Source organism: Maniola jurtina, chromosome 16, assembly GCF_905333055.1.
Source record: "Maniola jurtina chromosome 16, ilManJurt1.1, whole genome shotgun sequence".
NCBI classification, from domain to species: domain Eukaryota; kingdom Metazoa; phylum Arthropoda; class Insecta; order Lepidoptera; family Nymphalidae; genus Maniola; species Maniola jurtina.
The window spans coordinates 8,252,010-8,266,072 of NC_060044.1; the positions used below are offsets into that span (position 1 = coordinate 8,252,010).

A 14,063-nucleotide genomic window follows, 5' to 3' on the forward strand; every position below is an offset into this window, starting at 1 on the left:
AATATTTTTATATGCTTTTTGAAAGATCAGTTTTTATTAACCTAATTTATTCCATGATCAAACAAGGTTTGATTGTTCACACAATAAAAATTATTCAATATCCTGCGCTTCTTGAATGTATTCTTTCGCTATTTTTATCATTGTTTGTTATCCATTAAACTTGTTCATTAACATTCATCCCATATAATGTCATTACACGCTGAATATATTAAAAGGTACATTATAGTTAACATTCAGAAAAGAGTCGACACCGATCAATCTTGATACTTATGATTCATCTTGAGAACATTCCGTGGATTGAATATTGACTTAACTATAATAATCAACATCCTTGTAGGAAATGATGTGCACTTGTATTTTATGTAGGTAGATATATTTAACCGGACCTATTGGTACTTCAAAGAATGGTGGTACGATAAAAAATCCACTTTAGGTAACCTATAAATTGCTCCTAATTGACAAGATCTACCTACATTATAATTTGAAGGCTTTGGGTAAGGATCTGTAAACCACAAAGTTAGGTGTGAAACAACAAACGGAAAGCGGAGTAGGTATCATTATAATACGAATTTATTACCTTGCAATTTTAGATATGTAAATGTTGGACTAGCTGTTACCACTACCACTTTTCCGATTGCTTATTCCGTGAGCCTAAAGTTATGTTTCCGTGAGCCTAAAGTTATTTTTCCGTGAGCCTAAATAAATTTTTCCGTGAGCCTAAATGAATTTTTCCGTGAGCCTAAATTTATTTTTCTGTGAGCCTAAAGTTATTTTTCTGTGTATTTTGGAGATTGTGTAGCATGTCGTTATAGACGTTGATGAGTAGGTGTCTGGCTGTCCTTTTCCTTTAGAATCTGCTTACCATCTTCCCCAAACTATGATCACTAGAAACAAGTGTAAATTAAAAATTTATAACACCCCCGACAAGTGAAGGCATCTTGACAGCTTGACATAAATTTGTCAATTGACATAATATTAAGAACCTAACGGTTATCTAACCTTCTTTTCTACAAGAAAACTAGAAAAGAGCTGATAACTCTTAAACGGCTGAACCAATTTTTTTGGATTAAGTATAGCTAAGAACACTCTCGATCGAGCCACCTTTCAAACAAAAAAAAAGTAAATTAAAATCGGATCATTCGTTTAGGCGCTACGATGCCACAGACAGATACACAGATACACAGATACACAGATACACAGATACACACGTCAAACTTATAACACCCCTCTTTTTGGGTCGGGGGTTAAAAATAAGCAAAACAAACAACAATTGTGATCTAAGAAATACCTATTATGATTATCACAACTTTCGTACTAAGTTGACTTATAGCTCCATGGTATTAAGATTGCTGGTGGTAGAGTCGCTCAGACAGATGAACTTGACTTTTCATAAGCGTACCATAAAGTAGACTTAGTTAAAAGTAGCCTGAAATAAAACATTTTGATTTTTTTTCTGTAAAAGAGCAAACGATAGACATGCATACTTCCGCATTTATGTGTGGATTACATTTTAGCGCCTTCATCGTTTAGATTCGGCCATTATTTTTCATCACGGAACGATAATTTACTGCGAGTTTATCACAGAATCCTTAGTAAGCCCCGTTGTTAAGATTATTTTTATCTCGGAAATTTTGCACTTGCAAATGGCCAAGGCATTTTGTCTGACCCGAGCGAAGTCAAATATTGGTACGGCGTCGTGCAAACATCTTTATCCGAGAACGTTTACTTCGCTCAATATGGACACTTCCCCCAAATGTTTTATCTACGGTAATTAGGTGAAGAAAATCGTTACGCCTTTGAGGTTTTCCCTAAGTGATCTTATTTTCCTGATTGCTTCAATGCTGGATAATCCTTAGCCACGTAAACCACAACTTTTCAAGATCCAATACTTAAGAATTCAAATTGCCAACAACTAGGTACAGCAGCTGGGCACGGGAGTGGGACCACTGATCACAAAGTGTCATGTCACGTTAAATTAAGTAAGTAGGTTAGGTACCTATTTTGAACCTGGGTATTGTATTTAAAGGTAAGTTATGGGTTTCAAAATCTGTTTTAGGGTTTCGTACCTCAAAAGGAAAAAGGAACCCTTATAGAAACACTTTGTTGCCGGTCTGTCTGTCTGTCTGTCTGTCCGTCTGTTCGTCGTGTCTGTCAAGAAAACCTAAAGGGTACTTCCCGTTGACCTAGAATCATGAAAGGCATTATAAACTAGGATTCCTACTAAGAATTCCTACTACAATATACACCTATAAGTAGTTGGAACTTTTCAAGTTCCAATTTCCAACTCAGAGTCAGTTTTTAACCGACTTCGTAAAAAGGAAGTAAGTTTCATAAAAGTTTACGTATGGTTCTTTCCAGAGTTTTAAATTTCGATCAATATAATGAAAGAGGTCATTCGTATATAATAATCGAATAGCCAGTGACCCAATAAGCGCAGTAATCAGGTTACGGGTCGGGAATGCGCGTGTACATACTACAGTCATATTATATTGACGCCTCCATTGTGCCATTAGCCTTGCGAGCTATTTAGGCTGTTTCGACGTCTGTTTGCTTGCTCGTTAGTGCGTCCTTTGGTCTATCAAATTGTTTGTCGGCGATTTTTGTATGTGCGAAACGAGTGGGTGGATTATGCTGTACATATTATTTTGTTTTTTATTGGTTTAGTTATTTAGTTTTGTTCTTGTGTAATTGCGAAATGTAGGATGTTTTGGCAACTCTATAGTTCCCTGACACATAAAGGTCCCTTTTATGGGATCAGACATGAACGATGCTGTCTCCTTCAGATGATCACGGTGAACAAATTTTGGGGAAAGAGAAGCATCGAAGAACAAAGTCGTAGCAAAGGAACATTTGGAAATAGACCGGGATGGCCAACGTAGTATAACTTTTCCATTCAGTGAAGGATAGAACCACAGAGTAGATATTATCTACTCATGAGTTAGAACATTATATTATGAAGAGATGACGCCCAGCCTCCAATGGTGGAGAGACACGAGAAAAAGACAATGTCACTACCCTATAGTTGCATCATTTAGAATCAAGTCAGTTAATAATATTATGATAATAGCAGTTAATAGATACATAGCGTTTAAAAATGTGCTCATTTGAGATATTTACAATATGATTATAATACATTGTAAAATTATAACTTTGGATGCTAGAGGTGAGGAAAACACTGACGACGTCGGAATCACGGTATTTTTAATTTGCACTTGAAAATATTATTCATGTAATATGTAGTAGGCATAGTACAAGAAAAAAGGCAGATGGCTCCTACAGTTTATCACGACCTAGATAAGGATGAAAAAATAGACTTCAATATCTAGAATAGGCACTCTTTTCGTACCTAATAAAAATATTTTGTCGTGACAATAGTTCAGTAATAATGTGACGAGTATGTAGTTTAGTGGTCATAAAATAACTAGGACTACAATATTCTGGGCTCTCCGTTTTAATGGCTTGTGTAATTTGAAAAGGACCTTCAACTGTCATTATTAACGCCGTTTGTGTTGTAGATATTAATTTTTGGCAGCCGCCTGGTGTAGTCGGAAATTCTGATGTTTATTTAATTTCGTGACATCTGCCGTTTGTAAGTTTATTTAACATATTGATGTTTATTTAATTTATCTTTTTGTATTTTATCAGGTGCATATTAAACATATTAATATGAACAGTGGTTTGATTACTGTGAGCAATCCTCTCCAGTTAGTGTAGATTATCCTCACCACAACCGTATTTGACCCATGAGAATCGTATTTGACCGTATTTGAAACATGAGAGCGTAAACGAAATACCAAAAGCATACCTAGGAACGAGCACATTAGATTCAAAATCTGCCAAATGACTCAACAGGTAACATGCTACAGGCAACTTTGGAATAAGAGGTAGAGAAACGGGTTTGCAGCATATGACTTCAGAATAAACAAGACAATTATTTTGGTGTGGATATTGTGCAACTGGGCGCATCCAAATATAACATCCAATTACCAAGAGCGGACGTGAACGTGACACCAATAACCAGAGCTTGGTTCCCAGGATTACTATTACTTACATTTTATTATACTTAAAAAAACAGTGGTTAGTTATATTATCTAATATAGAAAGATGTATAGGTTGAATTATACTTAAGCAGGTACATAATAGATTTGGAAACAGTGCTGGAAACAATCAATCTGCGATATTTTTTAAGTTTATGACAGTTGAAGTGGTTCAGGTACAATGTTCGAGCGACAGTTTTATTTTTCAACAACCTGCAATATTTTTAAAATAGGTTCAGAATCGATTAGAAAAATCAGACGACCGATGGCAGAATACAGATATTACAATTAAAGCATTGCCTGTATCTATAGCATCTATATCTGGCTTAAAATTTTAAATAAGCCATTTAATACAAGAAATCCTAAGCACATTTGGCTACTAGTTCTAAAGCTCAACAACAAAAAATCTCTAACAGAAACAATGATTTCTTTTAAGAAGCTTATTTAAGAGTTCCAAACAGCTATGGACTCTGCCTACTGTTTTATAAAGTTGTGTAATCGTTATTTTATAATTTATGGATGGCAGCCATTCATCGATGCCCACTTGAAATATTCGAGAGCCTCTTAAATTTTCCGAATACACGCTAAATAAACAAATAAACACCATTCTGTTGATGTATCGCAACTAAAAATTCAAAAAATTGACCTCAAACCAAGGGCATCTTTACGTAGGTAGTTACTTACTCGTAACTATTGTATACATAGAAACAGCAGCGTTAATTTATTATTTCTGTAAATGCACGACTTCCGCCCTTTGAGCTGTATGTACTGTAGGAAGTGATTAAGTGCTGATTCGATATAAAAAATAACAAAAGTTTGAACATGCTATTCTCACGAGCGCGCTAACACTTGGCTAATACATGTGTGAAGGTAACACGTTTTATTCCACTAGGTTTGCTATACGTCCGGGTTAGCCCGGATTCGTCCTCCTTGAAACCCGTGAGTCGTAAGTCGTGACCAATAATAATACTTAGTGCAACAAGTTAGCATATTATCTAACAAAATTAGGTGTTTTTGTGCTTTTCGATTTTTGCAACATTTGCTCTGCGTACTTTTTATTCACTATCCACTGCAGTGTTGTAAATAACTGTAGTCTCCTTTTTGAAATGTAGAACAACCTTCTCAGTAAACAATTTGTGGATGATTCGGTTCAGATAACAAATTCGGCCAATACAACTACTCTTTTCTTTTTGTGAGAAGTGTGTCATCATTGTGTACTTAGGTACAATAGTCACATAAACTAAATAATGCGGCCTAAAACGAACAATAATTGTAGGTATGTCTAAATAATACCTAGGTATAAAATACATATACCTAGATATCAGAAAACATGCGGGGAATACCAATCTAAATCCGCACGTACCTAGGTAGGTACCTACAGTACACAATAGTTAAATGAAAATTAGCCGAAGTAGAGGCACAGAATTTTTAGTTATCTGATAGAGGCAGAGATTAGTAATTACTTGTAATTACGAATCTCTGGTAGCAGCACAGACCACTAAGTAGTAGTAAGAATCCAAGATAGAGGGTTGGAAAAAACTGCAATATGTCACCCGGACCTTTACAACGAATCAATTGACAGCTCATTCATCAAAATCGGCCCAGTAGTTTAGGCACTACGGTGGAACACACATAATCTGGATACAAACATACATACATATTATTTTACATACATACATAGACTGCTAAAATCATAACCCTTCCTTTTGGCTTTGCCGCAGTCGGGTAAAAAGCTCCTCACTTGTAACTAGAGTCGTCTCGATAACTTTAAAATACATGTGACATAGGTATTTGCATCGTTTTTCTGTTTAACGTTTTTTTTATTCGCACAATATTATGAGTTGGTGCCTAAATGTTCCTTTGCGTTTTATCTCACTTTGCGAAAGCATTTACATTATTTGAATGTCCACTGTACTCGTAAGTTTGGTTTATTTTCTCTAATCAGCAGCAGTTTCAATGAGAAGGCACATTATGCACGGTGTTTACCCTGGTGTGCGTAGCATATGTGTGGGTAGGCTATAAACAAACATGTACTAATTAAGAGGGCTCTCTCCGTCACTCGTTTCTACTCGTTTCATACAATCGTAGTTCCAATTTCATTTGAATACTAAGCAACCTAAGTCCATGAAATTTTGCAGACATATTTTAGAAACTAATATCTATGTCTGTGGTTTTCCAGATTTCTGTTAAAATATTCGGTTTCAAAGTTACGCGGTCTTAAAAATTTTCATACAAATCTTGGAGTCCCTGTAATTTTAAAACTACATATTTTTAGAAAAATCTAAAACACCACAGACACAGATATTAGTTTCTAGAATATGTCTGCAAAATTTCATGGACTTTGGTTGCTTAATATTCAAATGAAATTGGAACTACGATTGTATGAAACGAGTGGAAACGAGTGACGGAGAGAGCCCTGTTAACATTCATTCATATGTGTGGAGGCCTTGCCTGATTCATGTGTGCAACCTCTTATCGCGGGTACGTACTTAAACAATAAAAGACGCGACTAAACGTTTCTTATTGTCACTTTGCAATAACTTTTAATGTCTCCCGTTTTAATATGTTCAAAGAATTAATATTAAGTGGCACCTACCCCACCTACCTCACTACTTTATATTACGACGAAGTAGTTTTATGTTATCGCGTAACTTTGTAGATTTCATTTTTACATGGTTTTATAGGTATTAGCGTTACAAAGTTCTTTTACAATTATGTTACAAAGACAGACTAGACAGAAGCTAATTTCGCTTGCAACTTTGTTACAAAGTTATAAGAGTATGTAATTGACTTTTTAACCCACTACTAATTATCTACCTACTATCAATTTGAAACAATTTTCCAACATTTTAAAGTTGCTGGAAGAAATCTCTCCCTTCTACTATCAATTTATACAGTTTTCTAATAGTAATTAATTTAAGGCAGCTCTCCAGTATACAGAATAGTCCTTGGTGCACATCTTTTCATTTAACGTCATTGGTACATGAATGAATGAATAAATAAATAAACTCTGATGACGATACACTTGGACTTTAACAATTAATTAAACTTTGGTGGTGTCCGGCAGGGGGTTGTCATGTGTGGCAAATGCAATGCGTGACGTGATTTCTTTGACGAAAGATTTTATACGTCTTTGTTACCTGTAACCTGCAAAAGCCACCTTGATCCAAACTTCATTGTCGTTGATCGTTCTTCCCAGTAGTGCCACAGTTTCACGATATAGAGCGTAAAACTGTGGTAGGTACCTACTACTTATAGATTTTTGGTAGTACCATCAACGTACAGTAAACGGTCAAACAAAAGAGGCAATGCATGCTGGCCAACGCATTTAGACCTAATATAATGTCTAGATAATACTCTTCCGGCTGCCAGTGTTCAACTATCCCAACTATTGATCAACGTTCGTTTAACACTTCATATAACTTAGTCGATAAATGCACGTAATCGAGCCACACTATTCTAAAAATATTACTTAGTAGCTTCACAAAATTTATGTCCCTCTAAATAAAATTGTAAATTTAATTCGTACAGTTTTGGCTAGGGCCGCTAAAACATTTGGTGTGTTGTTAAAACAATTATAACAGCTCAGTGTTGTTCAAGGTCGGTTATAAAAACGTTCGTTAACGCGTGGGCGTCCATCCATTCATATGTTGCTATTAGCAATAATATACTCGTTATATCATACTTTGGAACAAGGCTTTGAGGTTCAGCCACATTGTAAAATACTTGTAAGCTAAGTTGCGAGTCTTCCGCCGTAGTTTGAAAGCTTCAATGTAATCGTTGGAATGGACATACAGCTATTTGTCGCTTTGCCGAATTTTTGAATTTAATGTAAAAATTCAAACCTAACTTGCCAACTTACTTACTAATTGGTACTTTAGACAAGGAAATGATGATATCAATTTGCAAAATGTCCTGCCAAAATCACACCAACATATTTCAGTATGGTTTAGAATAATTTTAACTTAGAATAAAATAGAATAGATTTTTATTCAAATAAACTTTTACAAGTGCTTTTGAATCGTCAAAATATTATTTACCACTGGTTCGGAATGCCGTTCCCACCGAGAAGAACCAGCAAGAAACTTTCGTGAGTGGTGGTTCATTATACCACAAAGAGCCCCAGACGGCTACAGAACTACCTAGTCGGGCGTCTATAAAATAAATGGGCGTTGATTCCATTGATAGGAATATACTGCCATTCATACTATCTGTATGTGTGCGTACCTATAAAGTACATAATATCTTATGTCATATTAAATTATTGTGCTGGTTCGCTGAATTTCTTGTAACAGAATAAAAGGGAGATAGTTCCTTAATAACACTAATTTCAAAACTAGTTTTTTACGGGAACAGTAATAATACCCATCTGCACTTTTCCGATTTTGGAAATTCTTAGGGCGGTTAAAAAACATGGATAATATGAGTATACTCGTCGTATGTGGACTACATTCATTTATAATCATGAGCATGACCATCCATATTGCTCGTTTTAATGTTATACATTTTTCTACGACGGAAACGCACGCAATATTCGTAGGAACGTAATATTATTTGAGTAACTAATGAAAGGAAAATTCAGAATGTAAATCTGCCTAATAGAATTCTTTTTAAATAACGCGAACGCTAAAAGCTTTGCATATTCCGTAAAGCAATTTACCTAGCTACCTATTTTTAGGGTTCCGTACCTCAAAAGAAAAACGGAACCCTTATAGGATTACTTTGTTGTCTGTCTGTCTGTCCGTCGTGTCTGTCAAGAAACCTATAGGGTACTTCCCGTTGACCTAGAATCATGAAATTTGGCAGGTAGGTAGGTCTCATAGTACAAATACAGGAACAGATCTGAAAAGCGCGAATTTGTGGTTACATCATCTAAAAAAAAAAAATGTGTTTCAATTTTCAAAGTAAGATAACTATACCAAGTGGGGTATCATATGAAAAGGCTTTACCTGTACATTCTAAAACAGATTTTTATTTATTTTTATGCATAATAGTTTTTGATTTATCGTGCAAAATGTTGGGAAAAATACCAGAGTACGGAACCCTCAGTGCGCGAGTCTGACTCGCACTTGGCCGGTTTTTTTTTTTTTTTTTCATTTTGGTGTGACCAAGGTTAGGACGGATATAATTAAGATCGATCAATATTATTTTATGAAGGTACACCACACCAAATTCATTCAGATACTCTTTGATATTTTAACATTATAAGTAGGAGAACTTTTTATTTAGTAGAAAAGTCATTATCTAAAAGTTTCTAGTTAACGCCCACAAGTGGGATGCACTTTCTTAAAATAGTTACGCCTATTTTTAACCGACTTCCAAAATAGGAGAAGGTTCTCAATTCGTCAAATGAAGTCGGGCGAGCTTCACTCTTAGATTTCTAATTTTGTTATATGCTCGCTCGACTTCATACCTAGGTACACTACACGTGTAGCTAAACAAAACTTATTTTTTACTTTTTATTTTTGAAGTCGGTTTTATTTTTCTTTTGAAAATTTTTTAGAGTTCAACACACGAGTTATCGCTGATACAATAATTTCACTCCAAATCTCGGCTTAGTCATAACATCAGACAAGTTACTACTTACATAACAATTGATAATGAATATTCAGGATATCTGTTAATGTCATGTGGACGTGTTGACTCAGTTCAATATGTAGCTATATTATGTATATTAGATATAGATAAGTTATAATATTATGTATCATATGCTGAGCTTTGTGTAACGTTTTACGTAATTTGTTTCCGTGAAACGACAGACAGACTGCACGGCGCTTTTACTAATGTCTAAATTATAAAAAGACGTCCTTACTGTCTGATAGCAAAATACAGTGAAATTTTGATAGTTTTCTGATGTAGGCACACGCTAAGAAAGGAATTTAAGAAATTCTACCCCTAGGAGGTCAAAATAGAGTATGAAAGTTGTATGAAAGTCCGCAATTTTCAAGTTACTATCGATAAAAATTGCTGTTAAGACAAAGAGTATATAAGTATAGTTTTTGCAAATTCCACCCTTACTTGTTGTCTGTCTGTTTAGTATTTCTTTTATTATGTAGCCGGTTTTGATGATGATGGTTCAAGATGATGCCCTCCACCCCCAACTTCGCGTTTTAGGTTTTTTAACCATCCCGGGTAATTCTTTGATGTCTCTCGTCGACCCGTGCGTTCCACCGTTGCGGCGTGACTAAAGGACAAACTAACAAACAAACACCCTTTCGCATTTATAATATGGATAGTGATGGATAAATAAATATATATGGTAACAAATAACAACAACCTACTTATCGTATCTACTGTATTTTTTATAGTATAGATAGGTGTATATTGAACGTCTAACATAAACAGGTGCACCTCAAGGTTTAGATGGTGCTAGTAAAATTATTACAACGTTATATATTTAACATACATATCTACAAAGTAATTGGCTATTCTTAAATTTATAGCCGACGGGTATAAAATTAGCGATTCTTTGATAATAATTATTATTAATGTTTAGAGTTTATGTTGTGTTGTACTTGTCACCTTGTTGGCTTTGAATTTAATTAAACTATAAAATTAGTTGATTTTGAGTAAAAAGTAAAAACATATTATATACTTACTTAAGTTTTTAGCAATAGGTCCTACCTAAGTTTTTGATTAGCAAACAATAAGGTCTCAGAGATCTTAAAATATTATATTCAGTGATTCAACCATAGTAAATACTTACCTATAAATAATGAGAGAGTAAAACCTAAACCTAATAGGCACCGTTTTAGGGTAAATTATGAAGCAGGTTTTAATCATACTTACTAGAAAACATAATATTCTAATAGGGTATCTATATTTTAGTAAATATTCCTTAAAATGCAACCTCAAATTATCCGACCTATTTTTCTTGATTCAAATGTGATTTCAAAGGATTGAAAAAATTAACAAAAACATCAGAAAGTTGTTTTATTTCAGCGGATTTACGCGAAAAAGCCGCTTTTTGGCATAACATGCCGTCTCCTTAAACATTTGAAAAATTCTGCCGATGATACTCGTATACTGATACCTATTAAGTAGGACTTTATCTTTAAGCAAAGGATCTGCAGTTCGCAATGTTCAGTTTAACAGGCAATTTTAAATTGGCACAGGTCACAGTATATTTAAGTAGGTTACAAATGTCGAATCCCATAATAAAAATACAGAACAGTAAAAACGTCTGGAAAATGTTAGCTTGGTAGAGTTATGACTTATCAGTTATTTCGTAGGTACATACCGCTTTAGATACTAATATAAACAAACAACAGAGTGTATCTGAAGATAATATTCTTGCATAATAAGTACTGAAGAATGATTGAAGATACACATTTTACTTTCACTGGCATCCGCATCTGGGTCAAAAAATATAAACATACACACACAAAGGAAGTACGGTACGTAAGTATATGCGTACGTCCTAGGTGTACAAACCGAAATCTTCCATACTAATATTATGAATGCGAATGTGTGTCTGTCTGTCTAGATCTGTCTGTCTGTCTGCTACGTTTTCACGGCCCAACCGTTGAACCGATTTTAATGAAATTTGGTACAGACTTGGGATACATCCCGGGAAAGGACATAGGCTACTTTTTATCCCGGAAATCAAAGAGTTCCTATACGAGATTTAAAAAAAACCGAAATCCACGCGTGCGAAGCCGCGGGCATACGGTAGATGAAAATAAAAGTTCAGTTTTATAATAGGAAATCGGAATACTAGACAAAAGCATGATAACATTAATCAACTGACTGACTCGTCTACGCGTAATAGAAAAGCTTACAGCATCTAATCAGAAAAAAAAAAAAAAGATCTCGACGAATTGAGAACCTCCTCCTTTTTTGGAAGTCGGTTAAAAAGCGGGAGATTCATGGTCTGATAACGGCATATATTTCATGAAAGCTTCATAAAGGCACTGCCTACCCTACTATAATTTGATATTGCCAAAAATTAGACTATCTGGCAAGTAGAGAAAGAGGAGTAATATATTATTATAAATTATTATTTATTTTGTGATTTACTTAGTTTAATTTTGTTCTAGTATTACTACTAATCAGTGTTACATAGGTATAAGAGTTTTCTTTGGTTAGTTTTCTAAAGTCTTGCTCTAACCACTATAAGTGCTCGTACCTATAACTAACTGTGGCACAAAATACTAGTCATCAGTGTTATAGGTATGTGAAGTATATTAATTATAATATATTTTCCTACATCATACAAAAAGGCATTGGGTTATAAAATACGTATGTGTGTTGAGCATGTGTTAAAAAATCGGTCAAGTACGAGTCGGACTCGAACACGAGGGGTTCCGTACCATTGTACAAGATGTTTTATATGCAACACAACTTAATGACGGACAATGCCATCTACATGTGATTTAATAATTAATTAATTATGTATTTTTTCATAAAACACCTAAAAACACATTTTAATTTTTTGTGATGTAACCACAAATTCACGGTTTTCGGATTTATTCCTTTACTTGTGCTAAATACCCTACCTGCCCATGATTCTAGGTCAACGGGAAATACCCTATAGGTAAAGGTAAGGTACCCTTATAGGTAAGGGTTCCTATTTTCTTTTTAAGGTACGGAACCCAAAAAAATACTGTTGCTAACGCCAGTACTAACTAATGTAGATACGACTAAATGAGCGTTAGTTAATTATTTCCAGAGTGGTTGGGTTTTAATGGGAAATGTAATAAAGATGATTGTTGTACGTACCTAGTAGGTTAGTAGGTAATAATTTTATGTAACTAAGTACCTACCCACCTATTGTGCTGAAGGTAAAATTTTTTAAAGTAAATAATATGAGCTAGGTGAGTGTTACATGTACTATGTACACGTTTTGGTTGTCTGGAAAGGATCGCTAGGTAGGTAGCGCGATAAGGCCGCCTACCTGCCTATATTTTTGTTTTGCTTTTTATGTGGTTTTTCTCTGGACATCCTAAGTAATTTTGTGGTGTACAGTAAAAGTGTATTCATTCATTCATACATTGTTATTTTTACGTCAACTATGCGTAAATTGGTACGGTTAATACCTACCTAGCTACCTATTTACCACGCTTTCATTTAACGACAAGACGGCATCAAACTTTTATTTGAAGCCTGAGAAAGCAATATAATTTGTTAAAAATACTTTAAATGCTATTTAAGTAAGCAGGTACGTAAATTTTCAATTCTAGTTAGAATCTAGGTAGCTAAGTAGTAACACATTTTCAAGTGAAAATCTCTCTCCCTACATTTTCGCTTGAAGATTACGTTCCACGTAATTAAGTAATGCTTATGAAAGTAATGAAAATCATATCATGAAGACTTACAAACCATTAAAGAATAATATTATATTATTACTTACACTTAGAACTGAATTTCCAATTCCAGTTAGAATCTGTAAGACATTTTCAAATGAAATGAAAATCTCTACATTTACGCTTAAAAATTTTCATTTTGTACTCAATAAATGCTAATTCAAGTCATGAAAATCATAACACGAAATCACCTACTTAACATTATAGAATTAAGTAAGTAGGTACCCACCTAAAAAATAATACCTACCTACCTACTTAGAATAAACATGCTTCAATGTAGAGACGACCACATTCCTATTAGAATTTAATAGGACATTTTCAATGCAAAACATTTTCCTTTGAATTCATTTTCCTACCTATCTTGTATGATATTCTAATGAAATGCTAAGCAATATTAATCATATGTTACAAGTAGCAATCCATACAAGATTCGCTAAGGCTTAGTTCAGAAGCGGAAATACCTAAGTAAATTCAGCCGGATTAGGAAAGAAAACGTGCTAAGGGTTTGAACTTTAAAGTGGTGCTTAAATACAAGGTCACTCTTATTTCTTTGCCTAGTGTGACTTGGAAGGCTTCGGCTAGTGCTAAGATACCAGGTAGAGAACCATATGGGTATGGGTAAGTACCTACCTATCTATATAAAACCGCGATCCTCTTTCAGGGTAGCGGGTTAATTAGTGGAGAGTGGAGACGCAATCAACCGTTTAACTGCCAACAAATT

General features: G+C 34.6%; 1 protein-coding gene across 1 annotated transcript in view; it reads right to left on the minus strand.

The window, feature by feature from the left end:
- Positions 1 to 14,063, minus strand: part of LOC123873279 (transcription factor kayak) — an 88,921-nt gene that overhangs the window by 74,218 nt on the left and 640 nt on the right. The window lies entirely within an intron of this gene.